The 12,870-nt window shown below is 35.1% G+C and overlaps 1 protein-coding gene and 1 non-coding gene across 2 annotated transcripts in view; one reads left to right on the top strand and one right to left on the bottom strand.

The window, feature by feature from the left end:
- ME1 (malic enzyme 1) overlaps positions 1-12,870 on the top strand; it is a 182,868-nt gene that overhangs the window by 102,587 nt on the left and 67,411 nt on the right. The window lies entirely within an intron of this gene.
- Positions 6,626-6,697, bottom strand: TRNAE-UUC (transfer RNA glutamic acid (anticodon UUC)). The gene has a single exon. It is a non-coding gene; the product is annotated as a tRNA-Glu (tRNA).

The raw sequence follows: 12,870 nt of genomic DNA, 5'->3' as shown, positions 1-12,870 counted from the left end.
GATAAGTACTCAGTAAATATTTGTCAGATGAATGATTGAATTTGATTTGTTTTGTTTATATAGCTTAAAATGATAGGTATGAATGGCAGAACTCTGGTATTTTAAATAATTCCTTCTTTTCATGTGATTTAATTTCAGGAAATATTAAAGCTCTTATAATCTTTACATACTGCCAAGTATATATTAAAATCACTACTTGTAGGCACTCCTTAAATATTTGTGTTTGTTTTTGTGCTTGTACTTCTTGTAGTCGCCTTTGTTTTCCAGAATCAATTGCCTCTGAAAGTTAATAAGAAAAGTAGTGACAGCTTCAGCTTTGCTGTCTAAAATTCTTTATATCAGAATTTCATTGATAGTTATTAACTAAATGAGAAAACAGGCAGTACCTCAAATGAGCTTTAAAAAGCTAGTATTAAATTTTTTAATGAAAGTAATAGAAACTATTCAGCAATGACTGTACTTAATCTTTTTTCCTTTTCCTCTTTAAATGATTAAAGTTAAAAGTCCCTTGGAAGCACTAAGAATGGCACCAAGGATTATTATTATATTCAGCCCTCAGCCTTGGCCACCATCACAGATTTTATTATGCTGTGTCACATAACACTTAAGAGAAATAATTTTAGTTTGAAGCCATTCCATCTACCATTTGCCACAAAGTGTGGTAATGGTGTTTTCATAAAACGACGCTTTCTTTACTGATTCAGCATTGAACTAAAGCCTTGACTATGTGCCTGAGACAGACCAGACTGTTTAGAGAAGTTAGGAATTTGGTCAAAGTTCTCAAAGGTCACATATCAGATTTCAAAGGTATAAGATATATAGCCCCTGATTATCATGGCCAGATTTACTAAATATATTTTTATTATTATTATAATATCCTCTCTTTCTAAAGATGTCATCAGATGCGTAAGTTAATGTGCTCTTCATCCTTACACAGGGCTGCAGTTCAATAATTTCTCCACCATTCTACGTTAAATCTTGGGCTGCCCCGTAGGGAAGGGGCCTTTTTATTGTCCTGTTGTTTTTCTTTCTGCCATTTCTGCGGCAATTAATTTCATGTCTGACTCTCTCTGTGCTGCCTTCTTCCACCTATTCCAGTCATTGCCTTTTATGCCTGATCCTTGTTTTAGAAAAATGTGTATATTTATAGCTTAGATGATTTTATCTATAAATCTGTGAGTCCCTTTGGATTCCACCTGTCACTTTGGGCAGCATAATTTACTTTGGTTTTCATAAGAAATTTAATAAAAACATATGACTCTATGGGACACCACTGCTATTCTTCCTTGTGGTCCAAAGGTGATGTAAACCATTTGAAAAAGAAATCAAGTGGAAAGAATGTCTGTCAATATGAGAAAAATCAGCAACCGTGTTACTAAGGAACATGACTCAAATCTAATTTATGACTAGATTTTTTTTCCATTTTTCCATCCAAAGAAAGATCAGATTCACACTTTAACTATAGCCATATTTTTCTTGGAATGCCAGCTATTTCTGTTTATAACTTTCTCTCTACTTTTTTTTTTCAAGTGAATGAAAAAGACAGGTCATGTAAGTATTAAAAATCTATAGGTATGCGGTGTGTGTGTGTGTGTGTGTGTGTGTGTGTGTGTGTGTGTGTGTGTGAATATAAATACCTTTATATTCCCTAAAAGATTTAAGGTGAATATATACCTCAGTATTTTACTGTTAGTTTTGCATCTTTGCCCGTATTCCAGTCCAGCCTTGGTGGAGCCAATTTGACTTGGAGGAACAAGTGAAATTTATCATCTCTTTCTGAACATAGTTTACAACTCTTTTCTTTCAGATGCTTTTCTTTCCTAATCCTAGTTTATTCTAATCATTAATTCTAATTGTATTAATTCCAGCATTCCTTTAATATGTGTGTAAATTTTTTACACTGATTTTATTCTGTTTGTATGAGTCTTATGTATGTATTACTTTATTCTGCCCTAGTTTCCTTACTTGAATGTGAGTTTTGTCAGAAAAAGAACTTTATTATCAAGAGATTACTTTATTTCTCAGTGTCCCACGTTATGCTGTACTACGTAGTGAGAATAAAATAACTCCCGTTGAAAGCATTACTTAAACGTTGAAGCTAACCATCATGAAACTACTGTGGCACATATCCGAAGGAAAGGTGATTTCCTAACATAAACTAGAGAATCATACAATTTTCCAAATAAAGTGGCTCTGCCTGTAGTAAACTAAAGGTTTGAATTTTAATTACAGAGAGACATTTATGTTTTAGATTTTAAATTTTCTCTAAAGAAGAAAAGTATTTTAATAAATGCCTATTGTATCCATTATTACCTCTCTTTTTCTCCTTGAATCAGCAAACATTGAGATCTATATAGAAGAATCCTTTAATATTTTATCTGAGTTTATTAAAGCTAAATTATTGTATTTATTAAAGATAATCATTCTGTTTTGACAATTTGTATACCATGCTTCCTCATTTTCTTCTTTGCCTATTCTCCTGACTTTCATTTAGCTAAGTGAAGCCCAATTTCTTAAAAGCTTGTGTTTCTTGTTGTTTTGCGTCTGTATTACCATATGTAATAAATTAGAAAAAATGAATGAATATATCTGCTCATTGGCAATATTAAAAAAGGAGACTCACTGTAGATTTCCTTAGTTGTACTCATAGATTAATCTAAAAACAAAAGCAGAAAACCACTACCAGTAGCGATGCCTTTTGGGTCAAAATAAGGTCCTTTGTTATAACCTTCTTTCCTGCCCTCCTTAGTTTATATGTATTTATAAACAAAGATAAAGCAGGTATGCACATACGAAAGCAGTTTAGTTTTTATTTTTCGAAACTATCTGTATGGCTGGGTTTGATGGGGAAATAGTGTAACCGTATTTGAACGAGAGAGATATAATTTTATTATTGGAAATTAAAGATGCTGAAAGGAAAAGAGGAATTAAGGAAGCAAAGTCAGAAAGTTGGTTGGGGTAAGGTCAGAAATTAGAGGGACTTTTTTGTTCTCTAGGAAATGTGGAATCTAATTTGCAGTTAATGTCGTATCTGGACGTAACATTATTGCTGATGGTCAGAACATTTCAGTGAGTAGAAGCCAGAGCCCCTGTGCTGGCCCGTCCTGACCTCCCTGGCTTCCTCTGCCACTCTCTGCCCTGCCTTCCCTGTCATTGGACTCTCAGGGTATATTTTTCCCACTTAGCTCTTGCTCTTCTCTTTCTCTGAAATCTGCTCCCTCCTCTACCCTGAAATCTACTTGGTTAACTTAGTTTTTCAGTATTTGTTGAAATCTTACCTTCTTCTGAGGCTTATCCTGATTCCCCCAGATGATACTGAAACAGCCCCACCTTCTCACCACCTCTGGCTCTCCTGATACACTTGCTTTGCTCGACTTTTTCTTATGATATAACTTTATATTATTTACAGAGATGATATCATTGTATGGAATTCATTTATTACATTTTTTGCTTATTGTGTGTCTCACCCATTAGAATGTATGTTCCCCAAGGACAGGGATCTAGTTTGTTCCTTTTATGAACAAGTTCCTATATCAATGCCTGGCACAGAACAGATATACGATAAATACTTGTTGTACCGAATTGAACTACACTCAAAGGGAGGCCACACACGAGAATATGAGTGAATGGGCACAAATGTTTTCTGTTACTAGAAAATTAAATTTTAAACACGCCTTACTTTTGATGAGTTACTGCATCATTTTCTTGTGGAAGGAGAGCCATAAAGATGTGTGGAGTGAGGAATACCTGGTTTTCTCAGGTCTCATGAATAGACTGTTTCTTGAGGGACTAAAAATAAGTGCTGAAGTTGGTATGTTACATAAAATAATAACTACATTTAATGTAAGCTGGTAGTAGATACTTTTTGAGCTGATAGATTTCAAAGTTCTGTTATTTAAAGCTGTAACAACATTTGTGTAAAATTTGCCCTAATCGAGACCTAAGAACAAAATAATCATTCATATTGCCAAGATGATTACATTCTGGCTAACTCAATCTTCCATCACTTGACTGTTACTTTTATTTCACAAATTATAAAGCAAGCCAGAATTACCATAGCATGCCACAATTTTGATTTAACCATGATGTAGTGATTAATTCTTCAGACGGTTTTTCTTTGTGGTATCCACAGATGGTGACTCATTTATTTTTCATATCTTCAGTCAATATAATACCACATCCTGCAGTATATGTGTAAAGACTGCCACATTTGTGAATAGGAAACAAAATAAGCAGCTGTTAAATTTATTGTTAGCCAATATGGTGAGATAGGGACTGTAGAAATTCAAATGGAAAAAAAGACTTAATCATTCTGAGCACAGGTTGGAGTGGGGTCGCCTGGGATAGGTTCACGGTCCATTTCTTCAGAGGCCTCACAGGATGAATTTCTTATTTCAGTGAATTCACCGTAGTTTGGATCTGACTCAGCTCACGAAGTTTAGAAACCTGACTACAAAGCCCACATCTCAGGAACATGTGATATGTAAAACCTTGGCTTTGAAAAGTGTGTGGGCAGATGCACTTTAGTATATAGATTTCTGTCCTAAGTGAGAGGGTGGATTATAATTAAACATTCTCTGAAGTGTTCCAACTTTAGGATTTTGTTAAAGTACTAAAGAAGCTGTATATTGGTTCACAATTCAGGGCTGATCTGTAGCCTAAAACTTAGTGAGTCAGTTGAAAATGTTGATCACATCATATAATTATGCTTGACCCAGAGGAATAAGCTCATTCAATGTTTTAAACTACTTTGTTTTGCATAAACTTTAGCTTTTCCTTGCTGCCCAAAGATTATTGTAGCAGGAGCTCAAGAGACAGTTGGCAAAGGGATTCATTCAAGAGAAAAAAATTTCACAAAAGGTTTTTTGTTTGCATTGCATTATTTTCTCTGTGCTGCCTATTAAATCGTATAGTCAGCTTCAAAGCAAGTTCATGATAAGAATTACTTTCACAATAAAAAATGGCACAGAGAACTAAAACCTGTTGAATTAACTGTGTGAAGATTAAAAATGAGACTTGAGCTTACATAAGCCATTTATGCTAATCAACTAGACCAGTTCTTGACTTTCTCTCTCTGTTTTTAAAACATCTATATCAGCACCATCTGATTATACCCTGAAGAAGAGACAAATAATTCCTTCTTGAGTAATTCGTTATATCCCATCTGATTATATCCCAAAGCAGAGACAAATAATTTCCTCTTCTTGAGTATCTTCTTTGACCCCCCCAGTGTTTTCCTGTGCATTTAACTCAAGGACAGGTCCATTACTAAATCTGTCTGACATTTCCTCTCTTATGTCCTTGATCCATGCCCTGACTCCATTTGCATCACCATAACCCACCTTCCCTAGACCTTGACCACTTTCTATCTTTATCACCATATAGACCCTCTGGTAACTTTGGTGTCATAGTAATAAGTCTTCATGCACTTATCTTTACCCCTTTATTAACTCTTTTCACCCTCCACAAATAAATCCCTTTCTGATGTGGTCCTCGCACTTGGTCTTTCTCTCTTGCCACCTGCCACCCTCCGTGTATCCTTTGTACAATTCACGAAGAGCTAGTTTTAGTTGCCTGTACGTGTACCTGTCCGTCACACCTCTGTCTTTGTACATAATGCTCCTTCTTGCCTCAGTGCTTTTGATTATTTAATTCTTGCTTGTCTTTTATAAATCAGCTTAAATCTGTAGACTATCCCAGTCTAGATAATAGAGGCTTCCTAGATGGTTCCTTAGCATAGATATATCCTAATGGCATGTATCACACTGAGTTGTAATTACGTTTATTCATCTGAGTTAGCATTAAGTCTTGGAAATACTCGAGGTCAAGGACTGGGTCTTTTTTTCTTTTCCTTTATAATACCTGTCGTAGTACATAAGAGGTGCTCAAAAATTGGTTATTGAATGAGGGCTGAGGTGAAATCTTACACCTCAGAGATGTTGTATCTGAAGATTGTATATAACTTTAAGGAAAAGTATACTGGATGATTACCTGAAATTTGTTCTGAATTCCATAAAGAAATAGTGTTTCCACTCCCTGTGGCTTTACAGTGTAAAACTAACAACTCTCTATAGATGAGCAAAACATCCATAGAGTGATTTATATTTGTTCAGTGTTTCTGGACACACTTTAGTATTTTATATGCATTTCAAGGGTAAAAGGATTTTTACACATAGGATGTAAAAGTTTAGCCTTATTTATGCTCCATACTTCTTATGATTTAACCTGCAAGCATTTATGTTGTTTTCTGGTTACAAATGGCTAAGGATATAAACAACTAATAATTCTAACCATTTTTAGTTTTACTAGCTAAACTCTAGATTACTCTACATTTGGATTACTCCAGATCTATAGTAGAATTTACAACTGTTGAAAATCCTGTGTGCCCAGGGAGTATATAAAGAGATGCTACAAGTTAATGCAAGAGAATAATTAAAACACTTAGTTCATTTTAATGGTATTTGTGATAAAAGTGACCCTGGAGAATTTGTATGGTTGAGATGGACTTTGTTTTTTGTTTGTTTTTTGTTCTTTTTAAAATTGCTTTGAAAGGTTTCACACTCCAGATTTTCTACTTGAATTCTTTACTATTATTTTTTGGGGGGCACGCTGTGCAGGATCTTAGTTCCCTGACCAGGGACTGAACCTGGGCCCTGGCAGTGAAAGTGCCAAGTCCTAACCACTGGACCACCAGGGAATTCCCTAGAGATGGTCTTTGGAAGTACCTAGAATGAGGGCAAGTGCAGTGAAACAAGTGACCCAGCAGCAGGCCCAGTATGATAGCCCCTTCCTCTCTCTTATCTCAGCCCCCGCCCCAGCCCACATATATACAGGGTTGATTTTCCAGGCAAAATTCATTTCTGTTCAGTTTATTTTGGACAACATTTCTTGTCCAGGTTAAAATGCTAGGCACTAAATCTTCGCTTTCAGCAAAACATACCTAAAAAAAATGTTGCCCATAAGAAGTTGTTAGCGTTTGAGTCTCTTCATATGAAGTATCTAAAGTAGTCAAAATCATAGGAACAGAAAGTGGAAAGGTGGATGCCAAGGGCTGGGGAAAGAGGAGAGGAGGAATTAGTGTCTAAAGCTTATAGTGTTTGAGTTTTGCAAGATTAAAAAGTTTCTAGAGATCCGTTGCATAGCACTGTACATATACTTATTGAACTGTTCACTTAAAAATGGTTAAGATAGTAAATTTAATGTTAGGTGTTTTTTACCACAATAAAAAAGAGAAATTGTTAGTAAAGTTTTTATAGATGAAAAATGTAAGTGAAAAAGCTTTTTAAAGATTAGTAAAATATCATTTAGTGTTAGAGACTAAAATATTTTATTATTTTTATGGTAAATGAAATTTACAGTCCACATAAAGTGCTTGGAATAGTAAAAGCTCAATAATGTTGTAATTGAATACAGTAACTTTCACTTTTCAATTCAATTTGATGCAATTTTATGTTAATTCATTTTTTTTTTTTTTTTTTTTTTTTTTTTTTTTTTTTTTTTTTTTTTTGCTGTACGCGGGCCTCTCACTGCTGTGGCCTCTCCCGTTGCAGAGCACAGGCTCCGGACACACAGGCCCCGCGGCCATGGCTCGCGGGCCCAGCCGCTCCGCGGCACGTGGGATCCTCCGGGATCGGGGCACGAACCCGCGTCCCCTGCATCGGCAGGCGGACTCCCAACCACTGCGCCACCAGGGAGGCCCATATGTTAATTCATTTTAAACTGCTTTTAATAACAGGGTACTGGCATTCTAACTCAAAATGATCTGATATATTTCTGATAAAGGGCTATGTATATAGACAGAGAGAACACCTTGAGGCTAAAAGGGAACTTTTCATATAAATACACATTTTTCGGGATAGTTTATGCTTTTTGTAAATTTCCTCGGAATAGCTACTCTGCTCCTCTGTTTATCACTTGTTTGTATTTTGCTCCTAAATGTTATAAAATACAAAAGAATTTGCTTTTAATATACCTTTTACATACTACTGAACACTCAAAAATATTAGGTTTTTTTTTTTTTTTTTTTGCAAAGAAGGTCATTTTTTTTGATGTTGGGGGTAGGAGTTTATTCATTTATTTTTTTGCTGTGTTGGGTCTTCGTTTCTGTGCGAGGGCTTTCTCTAGTTGTGGCAAGCAGGGGCCACTCTTCATTGCGGTGCGCGGGCCTCTATCGCGGCCTTTCTTGTCGCGGAGCACAGGTTCCAGACGCGCAGGCTCAGTAGTTGTGGCTCACGGGCCCAGCCGCTCTGCGGCATGTGGGATCCTCCCAGACCAGGGCTCGAACCCGTGTCCCCTGAATCAGCAGGCAGGTTCTCAACCACTGCGCCACCAGGGAAGCCCCAAATATTAGGTATTAAAAGGCATATTTTGAAATTAACACAACATTATAAATCAACTATACTCCAATAAAAAATTTTTTTAAAGGCATATTTTCTTCTAACTTAGAAATGATCAGAAGGTACCTTGATTTGAAAACATCGTTTGTTTTCTTGATATTTAAAACTATCTATTTAAATATAAGAATGAATACTTTAAATATTTATTTATTTAATTTTATTTTTGGCTGCGTCGGATCTTAGTTGCAGCACGCAGGATCCTCTTTGACATGCGGGATCTTGCGTTGAGGTGTGCGGGCTTCTCTCTAGCTATGTTGCGCGGGCTCCAGAGGGCATGAGCTCTGTAGTTTGCGGCACATGGGCTCTCTAGTTGAGGCACACGGGCTTAGTTGCCCCATGGCATGTGGGATCTTAGTTTCCCAACCAGGGATTGAACCTGTGTCCCCTGCATTGGAAGGTGGATTCTTAACCACTGGACCACCAGGGAAGTCCCAAGAATGAATACTTGATATGCATTCAAATATTATCATGGACTAGAATCTTCAAAAGTTAAAGAATGACTTTTACTGGTACCATTGAGAGAGAACAAAGATTAAAAATTAAGGAATCATAATTTCATCTTATTTTGGTTATGACACATGAGGAAAACCACCAGATGTCTTCCATCATTGTTAATAAAAATAATAACAACAGCTAATATATTTTTAGGGTATATACCAGCCTCTGTTCTCAGTGCTTTAACACTTTTTTTTTTTTTTTTTTTCTTTTGGCTGCATGCTGGATCTTAGTACCCTGACCAGGGATTGAATCTGTTCCCCCCTGCAGTGGAAGTACAGAGTCCTAACCACTGGACCACCAGGGAATTCCCACTACTTTTACATTCTTTTAATCCTCAAAACAGCCCTATATCATTCTTACAATCATTTATCCCCATTTTTCGATAAGAAAACAGAGTCACAGAGAAATTGAGTAAATTTCTATAGCTACCCAACTGGAAAATGACAGGGCTGAGATTCAAATCCAGACAATCTGGCTCCAGAGCCCATGCTCTTAACCAGTGTGCTCCATTCCTCTCTGATGTAAAAGAATGTTATCCAAATATGTCAAGTGCAAATAACATGACATCTGTAGTCCATTCTGAATTCAGACATCTTATAAATGCAGCTTTTGGTATAATGGTGAAAAGAAATCACAATAACTCTAAGGTCTAGGCTGAACGTTAAACACGTGGCCACGAAGATAAGCAGGGCCCTAACAACTGTGGGAAAGCAGTTACGGAAAACTAGGTGATTTTGTTTGAAAGCTATGCATTTTCCTCTTTCCCCAAACATGATGACTTCCTTAAACATACAGAATAATTTAATGATATTTTGTGACATTTGAATTATAAACAAATAGGAAACTTGTGTGAATGCAATAGAATTCCATGGCAATTCCAAATCTTGCTATTTCTTATACACTTCAGATATATTCCCACCTTGGATTCTTTGCTTTTGCTGTTCTCTTGAACTTCCAGGCCTTTCTCTCACCCTTTCTCTCTCCTGCAAGTCTTTACTCACTTGTCACCTTCTCAGTGAAGTTTGCCCTGCATCATTCTGTTTTAAATTGCAACCCCCCACCCCTCCCACCCCACAATGGCTGGCTTTCTCTCCTTTCTCTGCTTTATCGTAGAGCTGCTTGTCACCTTATAACATGTTATTTAAGTTACTTATTTATTATCTGTCTCCTGTAAATACAATGTAAACTCTATGAGAGCGAGGATTTTTGTCTAATTTGGTTTACTACTGTATCCCCAGAGCCTGACTCCTAGGAAACACTCAGTGAATGTTTGTTGAATGCACTCAATTTATCTGTGGTTTCTAAATAGTTCACATTAAGATTTAGCTGGTAGTTAACAAGAATGAAAGCTTTCATCTTTTTGTTGCAGGTGAAAGAACAAAATGGAAGAAACCCATCCCCGTGGTTTTGAATGGTCCCTAAAACATAAGAAGTTTTCAATAACTGTTAAATACATGTTATACTTTAGTGGTTTAGCATGTTGTATTAGTCAGTTTTATAATATATTATACTCCCATTCCCAGTTTTTCATTCTTAACATTCTAATGTTAAGAAAAGACAAAACAAGCAACTGTATCCCACAGTTATGCATATTAAATTAAATAGATTTATTCTGAAGTTATATTCTGCTTTATAAGATTTCTTTCTTTTTTTTTTTCCCTGCAACAACTCCTTTACTTTGCAGTGAAAATTGATTTGTATATTTTTTGCCTCTGAGTCCTTGTAGGATTTTTTTTATTCAAACAGAAAGTCACAAAAATTATAATCATCCTCATCAGTTCACTCAGTTCCATGTAATTAATTTTTTTAATATTTTGTTAGCACTTTTATGAATTCATCAGTTTTCCTTTAGAGTTCTGAAAATGCTTATTCATTCAGTTCAGCAGTATAGTCAGTTACCAGAAACCTGTACTGCTTTATTTCATCCAGCTAAAAGCACTGTAAGCATCACATTTCTTTTGCCTTTTGGTCCTAACATTAATCTTAATTTCGGTTGATATATATATATGTCACCGTGACAAGAATTTGTGCATTATTTTTGTAAAAACTGAAAAAGAATGGCAGTCATATTTTATTTTTCCTTAGAATCACTTCATACCCCTACCATGCATTGGTTGTCATTAAATGTTGATTTACAACTATGTATTATTATTCAACAAGCAAGAAATCATTGATTGTTGGGAATTTTAAATGTTGGAATGCCAGCCTGGAGAGGTAAAGAATTTTCCCAGGCATCTTTGGAATAGAAAGATAGCCATTTAAATTTGATTGGTTTTAGCAAAACAATGCTGAATGTAGGAAGCATGCCATAGCCAAATAGGACTTAATATGAACTTCAGTATGGGTCCAAAGTCAAACCAGTATTTTTATAGTTGTCTAAGTTAAACTTTTTCTCTAATAAATTGGTATCAGTATTAAAACCCATAATTCTTTTGTTGTTCATTTTATTAAAAATCTACTTTGTAAAGAAAAAGATCAAAATGAATTTAGGCATAGACGAACTTTTGCTAAAAGCAGAAACAACACTTACTCTGTTGCCTAGAGAAAAACAACTCCTCAGGTATTTTTATTCCAATCCTAGATTATATCTGTTCTTTTTGTGCAGCTGAATTCTAACATTTCTAAGAAAGACCACTGAAAATTTCCCTTTTTTTTAAATTATAAAAATAGGACACTTGACATGAAGGGATTAGCAGGCACTTAACCAAATGAGGTCACTAGGGCACACATAGGAGTATAGTTAGAAAGCTTTGGCAGAACAAGACTTAACTGAAGCAGCAGAGATGGTATCGTATCACTTTCATTCCATAACATAGAACATGAAGTGGATTCTTGTCAGCAGGCATAATTTTTCTTCCAAAAGTCATAGTTGATTTTACCTGATTTGGCAACTGTAAAATCAATCATCTGAATATTTTAGGATAATTGAGTAGAAGGCAAAATCAAGCTTTTTTTTTTTTTAACCTCTATCTTTTTTAGGTAAAAAATGCTTCATCATAGAAGGCAAACTTTTTTGCAATCATAGAATGTTGTTTTTGATTGTAGAATAAGACAACTTTTAGGATTTTTGTTGAAAATATAAGTTTTGATTTGAGATGCTTGATTGTTTTATGGCTTTTAAAATATTTTGTTAAAAATTGTTAACAGTGGAAAACTTGAAGAGCAGTCTTTAAACCAAGGTTCTTATGAATCCAAGCTAGAAAAAAAATAGTATTCCCATATAATGTATTTAGTCACTGTTTATATTTAACTGTGGTTTTGCAAAAGATTAGCTCATAAAAACATTAAAACTTTCTTACTTTATATCTTAAAAGAGATCATTTGAAACTCATTTTAGAAATGAATATTGCAGCTTTATATCTTATCTTTTGCCTTTATTCTGAGGAGCTATTAGTTGTTTTTATAGACTTAGTCTACATCTAAAGACTAATTCTGTAAAGAGGTAAATATCAATATAAACTATAGATATATAAAATTATTTGCATATATAGATATGCTAAGTATACACCTGCTAAACCTGTCAATAGGGACTGATTCTGTAAATGCCTGATGTATATGTCCTCAGTTTTAGAGAAAAGCTTCATCTTGACTTTAGTTGTATGAATCTAATCCTTGGATTTAGGGAGCTGGCTAGAGTAAGTAGCTGACAGCTTTTCTTTTCCAGTTACCCCTGAAAGGTAATTCCCCTATAGCTACAGCTTCCCCCATACATGGAACCATAGGAATATTTGAAAGCATAATATGTAAGTCTCTCCAACTTTAAATCCTGATAACCTTTGTTCCACTTTCTCCTATTTCAGATTGTTTTTAAAAATCGTCATATTCTTCTGTATTCTATACTAGAATATTGTGTTTAGATACAATTAAAGTTGTTATACACAAATTATCTTCTATAACATTTGAAATTGATAACATTTTAAAATTTGACACAGCAATGTGAAGTTTAAGGTAGTACCAGGAAAAAAACCTTCTCTTT

This window comes from Mesoplodon densirostris, chromosome 12 (genome assembly GCF_025265405.1).
Source record: "Mesoplodon densirostris isolate mMesDen1 chromosome 12, mMesDen1 primary haplotype, whole genome shotgun sequence".
Lineage (NCBI taxonomy): Eukaryota > Metazoa > Chordata > Mammalia > Artiodactyla > Ziphiidae > Mesoplodon > Mesoplodon densirostris.
The sequence above is the reverse complement of the archived record's forward strand: the minus strand, read 5'-3'. Positions and strand labels throughout refer to the sequence as shown.